Source organism: Stigmatopora argus, chromosome 3, assembly GCF_051989625.1.
Source record: "Stigmatopora argus isolate UIUO_Sarg chromosome 3, RoL_Sarg_1.0, whole genome shotgun sequence".
NCBI classification, from domain to species: domain Eukaryota; kingdom Metazoa; phylum Chordata; class Actinopteri; order Syngnathiformes; family Syngnathidae; genus Stigmatopora; species Stigmatopora argus.
Genome location: NC_135389.1, coordinates 13949130 through 13965496, shown reverse-complemented (window position 1 = coordinate 13965496; position 16367 = coordinate 13949130). Strand labels below are relative to the sequence as shown.

The following is a 16367-nucleotide window of genomic DNA, read 5'->3' as shown; positions in this document are numbered from 1 at the left end:
TTAAGAAAAAAGCCTTACTATACTATGTCGTTTTTAAAGAAAAATGCCTTACTATACTATGTCGTTTTTTTGAGAAAAAAGCCTGACTATACTATGTCGTTTTTTTTGAGAAAAAAGCCTGACTATACTATGTCGTTTTTTAAGAAAGAAGCCTTACTATACATGGTCGTTTTTCACGAAAAAAGCCTTTAAGAAAAAGTCTTTTAGAAAAAAGTAAGGCTTTTGTAATATGTCGTTATTGAAGAAAAAAAGCCTTACTATACTATGTCGTTTTCTAAAGGAAAAAGCCTTATTATACTATGTTGAATTTTTAAGAAAAAAGCCTTAATATACTGTCTTTTTTTACATAAAAAAGCCTTACTATACATGATCATTTTTTACGAAAAAAGCCTTACTATACTATGTCGTTTTTTTAAAGAAAAAAGCCTTACTATACTATGTCGTTTTTTTTAAAGAAAAAAAGCCTTACTATACTGTCGTTTTTTAAGAAAAAAAGCCTTACTATACTATGTCGTTTTTTAAAGGAAAAAGCCTTACTATACTATGTTGTATTTTAAAGAAAAAAGCCTTAATAAACTATGTCGTTTTTTTTAAAGAAAAAAGCCTTACTATACTATGTCGTCTTTTTTAAAGAAAAAAAGCCTTACTATACTATGTCGTTTTTTTGAAGAAAAAAGCCTTAATATACTATGTCATTTTTTTAAAGAAAAAAGCCTTACAATACTATGTCGTTTTTTTTAAAGAAAAAAAGCCTTACTATACTATGTCGTTCTTTTAAGAAAAAAAGTAAGGCTTTTTTACGATGTCGTTATTTTAAGAAAAAAGCCTTACTATACTATGTCGTTTTTAAAGAAAAATGCCTTACTATACTATGTCGTTTTTTTTTTAAAAAAAGCCTGACTATACTATGTCGTTTTTTTGAGAAAAAAGCCTGACTATACTATGTCGTTTTTTTTTTAGAAAAAAGCCTGACTATACTATGTAGTTTTTTAAGAAAGAAGCCTTACTATACTATGTCGTTTTTTTTAAGAAAAAAAAGCCTTAATATACTATGTCGTTTTTTTAAAGAAAAAAGCCTTACTATACTATGTCGTTTTTTTAAAGAAAAAAAGCCTTACTATACTATATCGTTTTTTTAAGAAAAAAAGCATTACTATACAATGTATAGTACGAAAAAAAGCCTTACTATACTATGTTGTTTTTTAAGAAAAAAGTAAGGCTTTTGTACGATGTCGTTATTTTAAGAAAAAAGCCTTACTATACTATGTCGTTTTTAAAGAAAAATGCCTTACTATACTATGTCGTTTTTTTGAGAAAATACTTACTATACTATGTCGTTTTTTTTAAAAGGAAAAAGCCTTACTATACTATGTCGTTTTTTAAAAGAAAAAAGTCTTACTATACTATGTCGTTTTTTTACGAAAAAAGCCTTACTATAAATTGTATAATGAGGCTTTTTTTTTTGTAAAAAACGACATAGTATAGTAAGGCTTTTTTCTTTAAAAAAACATTGTATATTATACAATGTCATTTTTTTAAGAAAAAAGCCTTGCTATACTATGTTGTTTTTTTAATGAAAAAAGCCTTACCATACTATGTCGTTTTTTATGAAAAAAGCCTTTAAGAAAAAAGTAAGGCTTTTGTACTATGTCGTTATTGAAGAAAAAAAGCCTTACTATACTATGTCGTTTTTTTAAAGGAAAAAGCCTTACTATACTATGTTGTATTTTTAAGAAAAAAGCCTTAATATACTATGTCGTTTTTTAAAGAAAAAAGCCTTAGTATACATGATCTTTTTTTACGAAAAAAGCCTTACTGTACTATGTCGCTTTTTTTAAAGAAAAAAGCCTTACTATACTATGTCGTTTTTTTAAAGAAAAAAAGCTTTACTATACTATGTCGTTTTTTAAGAAAAAAGCCTTACTATACTATGTCGTTTTTTAAAGGAAAAAGCCTTACTATACTATGTTGTATTTTAAAGAAAAAAGCCTTAATATACTATGTCGTTTTTTAAAGAAAAAAGCCTTACTATACATGATCATTTTTTACGAAAAAAGCCTTACTATACTGTCGTTTTTTTAAAGAAAAAAGCCTTACTATACTATGTCGTTTTTTTTTAAAGAAAAAAAGCCTTACTATACATGGGCTTTTTTAAAGAAAAAAAAAGCCTTACTATGCATGGTGTATTTTTGGATATGGACAGAAAATGGCACACACTTTCTGGAGAATCACAGGCATGAGAAGAAGGCGTTGTGGGTCCTCTTTGACAGATGGGACGGCACTCCAACCAGACCTAACTTGCATATTAGTACTGGAGGCATGAAAAAAGAAAAAAAAAAACTTGGCTGTGCTTTAAATTCATCAGTCAATGCCTCGCGAGCACATTTGAAAAGAAAATCCGAGTGTTGGACGTTGAAAACCTCATATTTTTTTGTAAGACCTTATCCAGCAACACTTAAAAAATATGACGCAAATACCGCTCTCGAATGCTGTGAAGTGGCCTTTTGGCAGACAAGCACTTTCGAGCGCGAATGAGTTGAATGGCCCGGTCCTTCCACTCCACCTCCTCTAGGACTTTTGTGAGCCCTTCTTGTGGCTACCTCTTCACAGATGTTGTTGTTAGATTATAATAGTGAGGCCGGATGCTTTCAGCATGGAGCCAAGCGCCGTGTCCCGCTCTCACGGGCCCATTTGTTGACGGCTATAGTCTTTCTTTTCCCACATGGCTGAAGTGTGTTCTTCCTCCAACTTTTGTGGCCTAAGCTTCTTGCTCAAGTACAGCTTTCGTCTCTCTTAATCAAACAAGTAGAATATCTCCTGATGAAAAGTTGGACTGGTGAGTGCCTGTTGCAGCGTACTCGGGGTGTCATTGTCTCGATTCTTCTTCCGCCGGGCTGCCTCTCAATAGAGGGCCTTCACAAGGTTCTCATGGTGGAGTCCATGATGAGAATATGAGTGTTGTACAGCAAAACATAAGAACGAGGCTTGGTAAAATCCAACTATAGGATGTTAATCTTAAAGATTCTGAGGTGAGCCTTTATCTAAAAAAAAAAAAGATAGAATTTCAATAAACATTTCCTTGAGAGGGTGGCATATCTCATTTTACCAGTGAGAGTAATATCTTGACGTTTGCGAATTTGCGGGGTCCACTGTTTACGCTTTGGTTCCAGTCTGCCTGCCTCGTGTCGTGGCATTTGTGTTGGAGCTCTTTCTTCCGACCGAAGGGGAACGAGAAGGACTGGCACGCTGATCAAATGCAGAATAATAATCCCTTAATCACCTGGGTATTGCCAGTTGGAGGTTTTATCTGCATTGGAAGTGAAAGCCTCCAGTGCCAAGTGATTACAGCATTTGATCTGGCTAATCATGTCTTCACTGGCCTGCCTTGGACCCCAAGGCTGTGTAGCTTTAATCCACAGTGCATTCTAGTGGAATCGCATTACACAAAGACCACCGGGGTTCTCCTAGAGAGGAGAAGTTCAAGGAAGGGGTTGTCATGGAAACAGGCTTTTCTCTCTCTCCGTCCCCGACACACGCGCACAGCCTCGTGGGGTAGATAAGCAAAGGACAGGTTCTATGTTTACTTCCCGTGAACCCTCCAATCCCTCGAGCAAGCCGGGGCCCGATAAGACCCGAGCTGCCGAAGACCACGGGCTGGAGATAAGAGGCAGAGCCGCCGTCAGCCTCCGACCGGGATGAAGAAACCTGCAAAAAGCGGGATTCATTTGGATTAGGCCGGATTGCTTCTGCTTGCCGCGGTCAGACTCGTTCATTTTTCTGCACTTGAGTGTGGCATCACGTGATGGACCTTATGCTGTATTAGAGCCAGTCCAAACTGAGTTTGTGTAACTGCTGCTGATTCTTTTCCCCATTTAATCATCCCAATCTTTCTTGTTTTGTTCCAAGTTTCCACCCCAAAACATTTTTTTCTTTCCCTCAATACCCAAGATAATGCTTCTATCTTTGAAGCCCCACGTGTTTCATTATTATGCACAGTATGCTAACATGATTATACTATATTTCAACACATATTCTTTGAATAAGGCACAGCTGGAGGTCTAAACGCAACATGACTAATTACATGGAAAAATGTGCTGCATTCTGTTTCAGGAGTTTCCTTTCTGGCCTAATTTTGAGTGAAAATTGCACAAAAAAATAGACACAAAAATTACATTGTTTTCATAATAACGTGTATTATTTGTGAAAACAATATATTTTTTGGGGTGTGTCCATTCTTAATGGCGTGACCGAGGTCAGAGTTCACATGGTCGCAGCTTACCTCCAAAATGGCGGATGAGCCAGCAGCCAGTACGGCAGTGGATTGCAGAGCAGCTCAGAAGTGACGATTTACCGAAGAAAGACTTGATAAAGCGCTCACAGGACAATGCAGCGCATTCGGTACATTGTCATTTGGGGATTTCAAACCCCAGTTCTCATTTTAAGAGCTTTTTGACGGCAGCATGTGTCGATCGCGTGCTGCAGCCCCACGTGGATGGAACCTAAAAATGTTTGCAAACAAACTGGTTACATTGCGTTACCTATAACTCTTTATGTTTAAAAAGAAATCATTCCATTGTGTGTTTCAGTTCCTCAACGTGCACAGACTGCTGGGAAACATCAAGAATGTGGCAAAAACAGCCAAAAAGGAGCAGCTTGTTGACACCATAATGAACTGTTTGTCAGCAAAGTGAGTCATTTTTAAATATTTTTTATTTTCTCTATCCGTGTAATAATTATATGTCAGCGTTCAGCGTTTGCTCAATTGGCTTGTTGTTTTTATTAGGATACATTCAAATTCTGAATGAAAACACTAACTGGCTTGGTGTTGATTTTTAATAGCAACAACCTGTGGGATAACTCAAGTGCCTTTAGTGGTGTATAGAATAAACAGTACACTAGTAGAATATACGTATGTATACCTTTACTCACTTCACTTTCTTAAAGAAGACCTTAGGGCTTGGACATTTTGATTTGTAGTTTTAAATGTGGCCTTGACAAAAACCTAATTGACATATTCATTCAACAATAGCGCAGGGGTCATTTTTGACTAGTTTAAACATATAGTAAAATATCCTTTTTTTTCCTCAGTGTAAAAAGAGAAAAACTGAAGCAATGATGACTTTTTGGGATATTTATTTTTGAAAATGAATGGATTTGAAATGAGTGAATGAAAAACTCATCCAGGATGAAATAACATGGGGAAATGAATGTGGGTCATTTGTGCATCAACATTTTTAAATAAACAACTGCATAATCACACTGTGGTGTTTTGTAGAGGTTTAAAGCCACGGAGACAGTGGAAGAGGTGACAAAACCGGCCGGAGAAAGCTGTCAAAATCGAGAAGACCATAGAAGTCCAGGCAGAAGTAGGACCCAAGTGTTTCAGGTTATTTTATTATTTTCATCTGTGTACTAAACCTACTCATTTTCGATCTTGCTTCTCTTCAGGATCCACCCAAGTTTACGATAACAACGCTAAATAAAGGTGACAAGACAAACCTCCCCAAAAAAGCTGACATGGTGAGCTGCTAGTCTATGGGGACATTGGAGGACAGCACAGTCTTTGACACTAACATCCCCTCAGGGTCTCCAACTCTGGTCATCAAGGGCCCCTATCCAGTATGTTTTCCTTATCTCCCACCACATCTGAATCAAATGATCAACTCATCAGCAAGCTGTCCAGGAGATTCATCATTTGATTTAGGCGTGTTGGTGAAGGAAGACATGTAAAATAGACTGGATAAGGGTCCTCGAGTACAGATCAGCTCTGAATTTGACAAAAAGAAAAAGCAAACCAAGCCATCAGAAGGGTATGTCTAATATTTCTTTTTTTTTTTCTTCCTATGGCTTTAATGTTGCTTGCTTTTTTTTGCAGTGAAATGAAGGCCTGCTGACAATGAGCAAAGTAGAGATGGCATCTGAGTGGGGTTATGGGGGAGAACCTTTTTGACAGGTATCTTCTTGATAGAAAAAACCTAACTTACTAGCTGGATTTTTTTACTTAACTAATCCCTAGGCTATAATATTTTTAATGTTGGACTTAGTCTATTGTACCTTGACGCTCTTTTTTTTCTTCTTCCAGGATTCCACTGGACGGCCTATCCAGGGGTGTCAAACCGGTCCTCAAAGGGCCGCAGTGGGTGCAGGTTTTCATTCCAACTCAAGAGGATACCTTTTACAAGTGTAATCAGTTAATTAAAGTCAGGTGTTACTTATTTTGGAAGACACCTGATTGGTTAAAATGTCGGCACTGGATTGGTTGGAACAAAGACCAGGCCTCACTGCGGCCCTCGTCGGAATCGGTTAGAGACCCATGACCAATACGAATCGATCTCAAAGGCCCCGATTTTTGTGGAAAAATAAATGTTCTTAAAATGTATGTTTTATTTTTCATTTACCTTGCAAAAGAATGCAAGTAATATGTCAAATCATTTTTATTATTAACATGAAAAGATCTTAACACTTAGAGTTGGCATCACATTGAAGTGTTGATTGCTATGGCTGGTCTTTCCACCTGCAGACAAAATAATGGGACAATGGTTATATTTTGCCAAAGAATATTTAAAACTACAAGTTAAAATATATTTTAAGTGTTTTTATTTAGAAAAAAATGCTGCTTCAAAATCTACTTTTAAGAAGCCAACATTAAATTAAGTGTCTAATTTTTAAAAATAAGATCCTTCTTACCTTAGGAGTCTGCCCTCTCACTTTATTGGCATGGACTGGGGGAGATAAATCGCAACCTATGTTCAGTGAAACATCACCATGGCGTTATAATTCATGAAATAGATCAGATTTCACATCACTGAGCTACACAGGATTATAATAATGTTTTGAACTTTTATTTAATTTGGATATTTTACATGAACCTGCAAGAAAGGCATCATCTTCAAGCGGGCAACCTGCGAGGAAGATTCCCTTGTTCTCCAGAGTCTGTACACAGGCCTGTTGCGTGCAAAAAAAGCAACAGTTAGCATATATAGAGACTGGAGATGGCTTGGGTAGTCTTTTTGGGAATTACTTTTACCTTGATCTGGCCCAGTCAGTCCTCTCCTGTAACCTCAAAGGTGTGAGTGTTATGTTGATGCTAAACAGGGGGAAAAGGCAAAAGTTAGCAAATATAGCGAGTGGAGTTTCAATAGATAGTGTTCTTTTTTTGGGGGGGGGGACTTTTACCTTGATCTGGTCCAGTCTCCACTCATGTAAGCTCAAGGATGTGAGTGTTTTGGGCACCCAGGAAGATCTGCATCTTGGTGCTAATACAGGAAAGGAAAATTGTACAAGACATTTAATAAACGATCAAGATAAAGAATGAATGAAAATAAGTTAGTGAGAGCTCCATGCTATTTTTCCTTTACCAGACAAGGCGATTAAATATACAGACTGATGTTAACAGCAAGGAGAAAGTTGGCTTAAACATTTTTGTATGAATGTTTTTTGGTGAAAATAAATTGGAAACGGGTGTTTAGCACTCGCAGTGAAAATTATAATTACATACAACACACAAGGAAATAACTAAGTCGTGCCTCTGGATGTCATTTACCTTTACCCAGCCAACTGTCCGTTGATGTCTCGGCTTTGTTTGATTACATTAAAAGTCTTTCTACGACTCAATAATGGAAAGAACACGGACAACATACTTTTTAAGTCAAATGGAAAGCGTCGGCGTGACGCTAATTCTAAGCTAACATGGCACACAGCCGGTGTGGAAAAGTAGCCCAAACTTACATTGTTGACGGTGTGTTCAACCCGGCATTAAACTAACACATTTGTCGGCGTTTTTGGCTCAATTGATTCCTAAAAAAAATCTCCCGGTAGCGTGATAAAAAGGCACTTAAGCCAGGAAATTGCTAAACGACTTACCACGTTGCCGTGCTCGTCGTCTGTCAACACGGAAATGGCCGTTCGAGGGGACGTGATACTGCGCATGTGCATAATTCACACAGCTACGTCGACAATAGCCGTGACCACGCCCATATTGTTCCGCCATATTGAATGTGGAACAGATGGTGGCTTGCTTACCGCGCTCAACGAGGTGGCTCCTCCCAACTCGACGTCCATGTTTTGAAGATGACGTAGACTAGACGTGACATTTGTGGTCTTGATGCTATAAAACAGTACATATCTCATATCATTTTCTGAACCGCTTTATCTTGCAGTATATATATATATATATATATATATATATATACATACACATACACATATAAATATATATGTGTATATATAGATAGAGATAAATAAATAAATCTCTGTCTCTGTCTGTCTCTCTCTCTCTGTCTCTCTCTCTGTATATATATATATATATATATATATATATATATATATACACATATATATTTTATATATAATATTCCATACCTGTGGCCAAGTCATTATAGGTTGAATACGACAGAACAGGTTCACAAGTTGTGGTTCTAGTCAACGAACACTAAAGTTTGATTATCACAAAGTTATTTTCATTGGATGAGGTCACCAGTTAATATCTAGCAGCTGGTAGAGGGGGTCACTATGAATCAAGAATTCCAACTAGGTACGTTCTGTCTCCAAAGCAATGAGAGTATTGGATTCAATTGTTAGAGAAACTGGATCTGGACCTTATTTTTTATAAGTGAAGAACTCTGTACCTCTTTATTGTTGTCCATTGACACATCTGTCACTCCCAGTATTCCCACTGAGTCGCCCAAAAGCAGAGGGACATTAGATTGAAAAGACTGACGAGCAATCTTTGGATCTCACTATCTTTCAAAAATCCATTATGACATAATCATGTTTTTTCTTGAAAGCCCAGCGGAGGGTCGTCTGTCAGTTTGAACTCCTCTCTTGGCTGCCTGGCCAGAGCAAAAACAGCCGTTGTGTGTTAATAGAACCCAGAGGCACTGTGAAACCTGACCAGCCATTCTGCTTTACGCGCTCGGCCAGGAGATTAAAGTCAGGGAAACATTACTGGGGGGCTGGATAATTGCCCCATGTCTCCGGCAGACAAAAGGCATCGTTGGGCAATTCCCTGGGTAAATTGTCAGGAGAGGCTCAAGGATCCTTCAAGGCTGCAGCAAATTGTACACCGCTGTCCGGCAGACTAGCAATTTTTGGATATTATGAGCCTTCCGTATATCCTTGGCCGTAATGACAACTTGCACTCTGATAATGGAGTGGTGCCACCGGATAGTCTCTGTGAGTGCGCTTACAAAATAGACATTAAAGCCCTACTTGTCACTTTGCGTTTGTTCTTGTTTTTAAATCCTCACTTTAAATAATTATTTTATTTTGGGGTTTTCCCCCCAGACTAAACACTTGGCATTAATGCAGAAACCATATTGGTGGTAACTACTTACAACTGTAGACGATAGCAGCTCCACTCTACTCAGCGACAAGTGGTCAGTTTTCCGCTTCAAAACAGACTTGTGGTCCACGGCCAAAGTCTGCATTGACCGCATCGGTCAAGAGAAGCCAAGGTATGGTGGGCGGTTCTGTATTTACTTCTTGACATGTTCTGTGGCTGTTAGGTGCATTAAGAAGACATTACAAATGAAAGTGTTACACCCTGCATTCGATCTTGACACACAGGGGGAAATAATCAGAACAGTGAGATGTTGTTAGTTCAATCCAACTTTTACTGTAATCAATTAACACAAAAACCCATAACATACAATTAAACCCATATATATATATACATTATCAACACGTTAGAACCCAAAACATCATGTACAATTACCCCTATATATATAAATATATATATTATCAACACTTTAGAACCCAAAACACAATGCACACACACTCGTTCAACACACGGTCATAACTTGTTATATCTTTTCCTTTTACAACTTGTAGTAGTCCTACTATTATTCAACAGGGCAAACAATGCAATATCAATAATATAAAATCCTTTCTATGACCGTTATAGACACTGTCAACGATAATGGTGGCCGAAGGTAGCGTGCTAAATGCTATTCCATGTGCGTGACCCGAGACTCTCACATTCACGCCCGTAATTCAAACGTAAATAAACATTAATAACCATTATCTCTTTTCTCACACGCTAAACAGTGTATATTACAAACCCCAAACTCAAACAGCCTTTACAACAAACAGCATACCTTAACACACAGGGGGAAATAATCAGAACAGTGAGATGTTGTTGTTAGTTCAATCCAACTTTTACTGTAATGATTCAGCACACCTCCCGTGCCTCAAGCTATTTGCTAAGACATCAATAATCGAATACCTATCTTCTTTAACATGCCCCACACTTGCCATGTGGATCCAAGGATCAACAATCGAACACCGATACACACATTCAATCCAAACTCGTCATAGCTTTTTTACATGCAATCATTAATAAATCAAACACTCTAGCATGTCACACTAATAAATCAAACACTCTAGTATGTCACACTAATAGATCAAACACTCTAGTATGTCACAAAAGCATCAAGAGAATGGACCAGAACACTTAGTAGTATTATATTGTAGTATTTGTGTCCAGATATAAAGAACAGTAAATGGAATTTGTAGATCTTAAGACAGTAGGGTTGCAATTGACCAATTTCGTGAGAAGAAGATCTTGATACTTTGGCTAAAGATATGATATCTGCCAACATTACATTGGTTGCCAGTGACGGCAATAGACCAAACCTCCCAGTTCAAATGGACTAAAAACACGATCTTTCACTGCCAGCCTTCCAGTTAAAATTGATTTGATGTCTACTACTGTCAATGGCAACCAATGAGGTAATCATTTATTTAAATATGGACAACACCATCCATTTTCCATCCAATTTCCGTACCGCTTACTCTCACAGGGTTAGTGGGAGTGCTGAGGCCTACCCCAACTGTGGGCACTAGGCAGGGGGACAACATGAATTGGTTGGAAGCCAATCGCAGGGCGCAATAAGACGAACAACCATTGGATAGCACATATTAACAAGTATCTTTAAAACCTCCAGACTACTGAGGGACTGTGTGGTAACCTCAGACTCAGTCTGCAGAAGGTCCCCACCTTGTGGACTTCCTGTGTGTGGCTCCAGTTTCTTACCTAGGTCTACAATGTCTGGTGTGTCTTGTTTCTGTCTTGCTACTGCAACCAAGAAATTTCCCGAATACAGGATGAAATAAATTTCTAATTTAATCTAATCTAATATCTAAACCTTTAGCAGGCATTGTAAATCACATGGATTAGACGTTTCTCGCCATCAATAAATGTTTTAACCATATTGAAAAGATGAGGATATTTTGCATTCCATCCATTGGGATTTGATTGCGCTTAACCAATTGATGCATTGTTCCACTATCCCTTTTATGGTCTTGTCCTTGTTTAGACTCCCTCAATATAATCTGTGTGAAGATTTGGACGCGCCACCAATGAGCAGTCTCAATTCGAAAAGCATCTTGCTGATAACCTTGAGGTGGACAGGGGCCATCTCCAGGAGTTAATGAGTTGCTGTCAAGTGTCCAAATTAAGTCAAGCTTTTGTCAGGGCTCTCTTTTACTCAAGCACTTTCACTCACTCAGTCACGCGACCCCCCGATCCCATTCTGGCAATTTTGTCTCTGCCTACCTGCTTCACGCTCCATTGGCTTTGTGTTGTCTGCCTTTGGCTCTGAGCTTCCCTCGTAGTCATGGCGGTTCATGTTTGGAATTAGCCGCTTAATGAGAACAAAAGGAATTAATTGGTGGTTTTAAGCCTAATGAGACGCCTGTGAAATTAACGGGCCTCATCAATAGAAACAAATAAAAATCCTCCGGCTTGTTGTTGGGCTGCATTATTCTGACAAAGCATTTCACACAATGATGAATGGCGGGTCAGGGGGACCATCTGTGTGCTTTTTTTTTTTTAACCCTGCAGGAGGGGGGTGCTTTATGGGCTGGCTGTTAAAATGGGGATGAAAAATGGGAATGAAAGAACGGAGAAAGTTGAAGGGGGAAAAACTATATCTAAAATTGCTGGCTTTATTCATCGTCCACTAGCATGATACCGCTGTCCAACCATGGTTACAAAAGAAGTCCAAAAAACATGCGCATTAGCATGTGAAAGGTACTTGCTGTCGAGAAAAGCAAAGAGCTCTGATTTGGAGGGATATTTAACCTCTATTCAGACAGCAACAAAAGGCTGGCTGTCATACTGAGAGCTCTGCTTCAGCCTGATTGGGGCTTGCTTGCGAGGCAAGGGGGAGGGCCGGGGATCACAGACCTCATTTGTTCCCCCTCTTTACTTTAGCCTGTCTCTATTCCCACTGAAGAGCTGCATTTCCTCTCTGCAGGCCGAAGCCAAACCCCTCCCCCGGCTTCCTCTTGTCTCAAAGTAAATGTCTGACCCGAGGAATAAATTGGACGAGAAGGAGGAGTAATACGGCTCCATCATGCCCGGTGACCTATTATTTACAGCATGACGAGTGCGACGTTATCTGCATTTTAAATTCCACCCTTCAATGGTTCAATTATACAAATTCAAAAATAGCTATAGTTTCTGGGAAAATGTACACGTCCTGAAATCAGCAAACTTTGATAGAAAGAAATCCTGAAAATATTTTTGGGGAAATATCCAATAAGTCAGAAGTCACCCTTAAAATCCACTTGAATCCAAAACTAGCCTCCCCAAGACCAAGAAAAATCTGAAACAAAATAGTCCAAATTAAATTCTAATGTTATTTTTAGGTGCTATTTGCACTGCATGATGTATGTAGTGGTGCGGACACCATGACAGATCTACCTATTATCCAAAGAATAAGAAGAGGATAGGTCAGATAGGGGTAAGGCTGGATATTAACATTGATATGAAAGTTTATAGCTTCATATTGATAAAAGCGTAATGGAAAATAAGAAAAGTCCAGTGTAAATTTTTACCTCCAATTGTGAACTGATCCCGGTGAGATCCCTTTTGCCGAGCAAATAAACAGGCTTCATCTTCGGGGGCAGGCGTGCTGTCTCAGTGTTGTTTAGCACTCCAGGAGGAGATAAGGAATTCTTTGATGGGCTTGGGAGAAACTAGAGTGATTTAGAGCGGCTAATCTGATTTACACAGAGATGCTCTGGCCACTGCAAGGACCTGTAATTACATAGAGGGATTAGGTGCGCGCCCCAGTAGCTCTCAACCTGTAAGAAGGATGAGATAACTCAAGGTTTAAGGCATGAGAACTGCTCAACAACAGTTTACCGATTAAGTCGTTAGCTGCCATTGACGGCGGTATATGTCCAATTCATTTAAAACGGAGCTCAGACTGGAGTTCTCTTGCCCCCAATGGCACCGAACGAGTTAAAAAGGAAAGAGCGGCACGCCAGACTGCCGTTTCTAATGTGTGCCGGGCTAATCCACTCATTGCTTTGTGCCTTGAGTGAGCATAGGGCACCCGCTCGGATGCTCGCGCATAAATTACTGCCACGGAACATAAAGCGCCGGGAGGATTTTCCTTAACGATCGCCAACGCTTTAAACGCTTCTGCTTCAACAGTCGATATCGCTCAACCCATTCAATTATTCAGCGGCCCGTCCCTCATTAACAAAATCCTGACCTTGACACGTCTGCCCTATTTCTTTCCCCCGACAGACTCGCCGCTCCCAACGACTCTGTTTGCCCCGATATTGGCCGGGAAATCCATGCATATTGATAAGTTGTTTGCAGTGTAATTGAAAATGTCAGTTATGAGGCCTGCGCAGACAAAGGTCGACTCTATGAATAAAAGGTGACAGGCTGCTGAAAACGCAGCCCACTATTGCATTGGACACGAGGATTTTCCTACACATAAATGAACACGCATGCTGGCTTTTTGCCGTTCTCATGACCAAAGTACATTGTCGTAAGCCTGAGCTAATTACACGGAGCCTCTAATGCATTTTCATCAACTTTTGTGCGTTCGTTTATGGTCACTTGATTGAAATTCAAATCAGCCTGCAAAGGTCAAATTGTTCATCATTCATATCTCATGGTCTAGGTAAATATCTCAAAGAGTCGATTTGCCTTATGAATATTTTCATCAAAGTGGTTATCCGTCGAGGCTAAGCAGCTTTCCTTTGGGTGCGGCGCTGACATGAAATGTCAATCAAATGCGTTTACTATTCCATTTGAGTGACTGGCGTAGCCTCGTCAGATTAGTTTATCGTGATGGATCGTTCCAGAATTGAGAGGGCATTTCATTTCAAAATTCTAGCAAAATGAAGCCCCAATTGTCAGTTTTTTTGCGACATAATAGGTAAGAAAAAGGTTTTATATTAGCTCAGGGTAGCATTTTTTCTAGGATTTATTTGTCGTAATCTCAGTAGGACGGTTACCCAATATATTGTGGCAAATTGTTAGACAATATATAAGGCTGCTTTTCATTTAAAAAATGTAAGGCTTTTATTTGTTCGAAAATAACACCATGTCTAGTAAGGCTATTTATTGTTATATATATATATACATATATATATGTATATATATGTATGTATATATGTATATATATGTATGTATATATGTATATATGTATGTATATCTATATATATATATGTATATGTATATATATATATAAATATATATATATATAGTAAGGATATTGTTTCCAACAAGTAGATCAAGTATAGTAATTAGTATTTGTTCAAACAAGACCATGTATAGTCAGTTTTTTTTTTTTACTGAAAAGACTATACGTATATAGTAAGAGGGTTTTTTAAATGGGGAAAAAAAAACATGTATAGTACGCTTTTTTCCTTTAAAAAGACCATGTATAGTGAGGCTTTTTTTCCTTAAAAAAAGTATACCATGTATCTTTGTCACATTTTGTTGGGCTTTGGTGACTCGCTGTTTTATCCTCGTGTGTCCTTTCCGCGTGATTGTATGTGAGATTCACCTTCTCTGTCCTTGCTGCCTCTCCTTCCCTTGTGTGACCCAAGTGTTTGTGATTGTCATCAACTCCTGTCTGTGTATTTATACCCCGTGTTTTTGTACGTCTTTGTGGGAGTATTGTTTTGTGTTTCCCGTAACTAATGTTTGTCTGTTCGTCGGTGTGCCTCTCCTCTGTTTAGTTTTTATATTTGTTAAGTTTGACCCAGTTCTTATTATTTTATATAGGTTTTTTTTATATTAAAATCCAAAGTTGTACACCAGCACTTCACTCGTGTTTGCCTGCTTCCTGCTCTTGGGTTCCACTTTGCTTTGCAGCCGACGGCAATCATGACAATTTGCACAAGTTTTTTTTCCTTGAAAAGATACCATGAATAGTAAGGAGAGCCAGCAAGGACACAGTAAGGCTTTCATTTGATAAAAATATGACCATGGCTTTTTTCTTTAAAAAAAAGTTTTTTTTCCTCTAAAAAGATACCACAGCAAGTAAATTTATAGTTTTTGGGGAAACGATTATGGATAGTAAGGCTTTAATTTGTTAAAATAAAGGTTTTATGTTTATTCAGGTTTTATTTACCGTATTTTCTCGCATATTTGTCGCTCAATAAATGAAGACTGAATCGATATGGCTTATATGCGCACAAATTAGACTTGACATGCACATAACTGCATATGGCTTACACGCGGAGGCGGCTAATATGCGAAAAAATATGATACTATAGTATGGCTTGTATTTGTTAAAAAAAAGATCAAGTATTGAAAGAACAGCAAAAAAATTGAAGAAAAATAACATAGTAAGGCCCTCCTGACGGTGTAGTGGTTTACTCGCTTGACCGGTGCGTGCAAGCGTGGGATCAATTCCCGCTTGGTTGCGGTGTGATTCTGTTTTTACAAAAACAAAGATTTGGATCTAAAGCCTTCCTTCCACGCCGGCCAGACCCCGCCCTCCTGTCAGGCCGAGGAGCGAGCGACCGCCTGCTGGTTCTTTAATCGATTGCTAATGGGTTCAAGTCTAACACGGAGGAGCTGCTTGGAAGCCGGCCTTGAGACCGAATGAAGTGGAAATACCATTTGCGGCTTTATGAGCCGTTATACTACAGTGAGGGACCTCTATTCGGCACGCTCCGTGGAGCCGCGCAGACTTCTGCACGATTGCCTGATGGTTTTTCTTACGCTCTCTCCCACCGCTTTGGTCTCCACGCTCTACATTTACACCGTGCCCTAGAGCTTTTCCATCTATTCAATCTGCAACAAAATAGCTTTGCTTTGCTGCATTTTTCACAAGCCCCGATGGGATTGGGTGGGAGGAAACTGGCATATCTTCCTCATACACACAGGGCCCCGGCAGATGAATTCTGCCTCCCAAGTCTTATATTATTCGGCATTTTGGAAGTCGACCTCACGTGTCTTTTTGATGGCTGTAATGAACGTGGGGAGCAGAGGAGGGAAAATGGATGAGTCATTGATGAAACTGCAGGGGTCTTTGAGAGAGGTTGGTGCTTTGCAGCTCTGCCCAGGGTTCCGCAGTCCTCTTAAGAGCTTACTCTGGCTGAAC

The 16367-nt window shown here is 38.9% G+C and overlaps 4 long non-coding RNA genes across 5 annotated transcripts in view; 2 read left to right on the top strand and 2 right to left on the bottom strand.

Annotated features, from left to right (window-relative positions):
• Positions 1 to 1539: 1539 nt before the first annotated feature.
• On the top strand, positions 1540 to 5381 carry LOC144070963 (uncharacterized). Its single transcript, XR_013299513.1, has 3 exons — positions 1540 to 4398; positions 4587 to 4687; positions 5276 to 5381. It is a non-coding gene; the product is annotated as an uncharacterized LOC144070963 (long non-coding RNA).
• Positions 5382 to 5448: 67 nt separating this feature from the next.
• LOC144070964 (uncharacterized) lies at positions 5449 to 7063 on the top strand. Its single transcript, XR_013299514.1, has 4 exons — positions 5449 to 5520; positions 5585 to 5810; positions 5876 to 5953; positions 6083 to 7063. It is a non-coding gene; the product is annotated as an uncharacterized LOC144070964 (long non-coding RNA).
• On the bottom strand, positions 5854 to 7883 carry LOC144070966 (uncharacterized). Its single transcript, XR_013299517.1, has 5 exons — positions 7177 to 7883; positions 7028 to 7087; positions 6870 to 6945; positions 6688 to 6743; positions 5854 to 6514 (listed from the first exon to the last, which is right to left on the bottom strand). It is a non-coding gene; the product is annotated as an uncharacterized LOC144070966 (long non-coding RNA).
• Positions 7884 to 8024: 141 nt separating this feature from the next.
• Positions 8025 to 16367, bottom strand: part of LOC144070965 (uncharacterized) — a 47470-nt gene continuing 39127 nt past the window's right edge. Inside the window, exons 7-10 of one of the 2 annotated variants that reach the window (XR_013299515.1) lie at positions 12844 to 13045; positions 11558 to 11645; positions 9336 to 9499; positions 8025 to 8107 (exon numbers count right to left, since the gene is read on the bottom strand). This is a non-coding gene — a long non-coding RNA (uncharacterized LOC144070965). The remainder of the gene's footprint in view (positions 8108 to 9335; positions 9500 to 11557; positions 11646 to 12843; positions 13046 to 16367) is intronic. The other variant, XR_013299516.1, reaches the window with a different exon arrangement.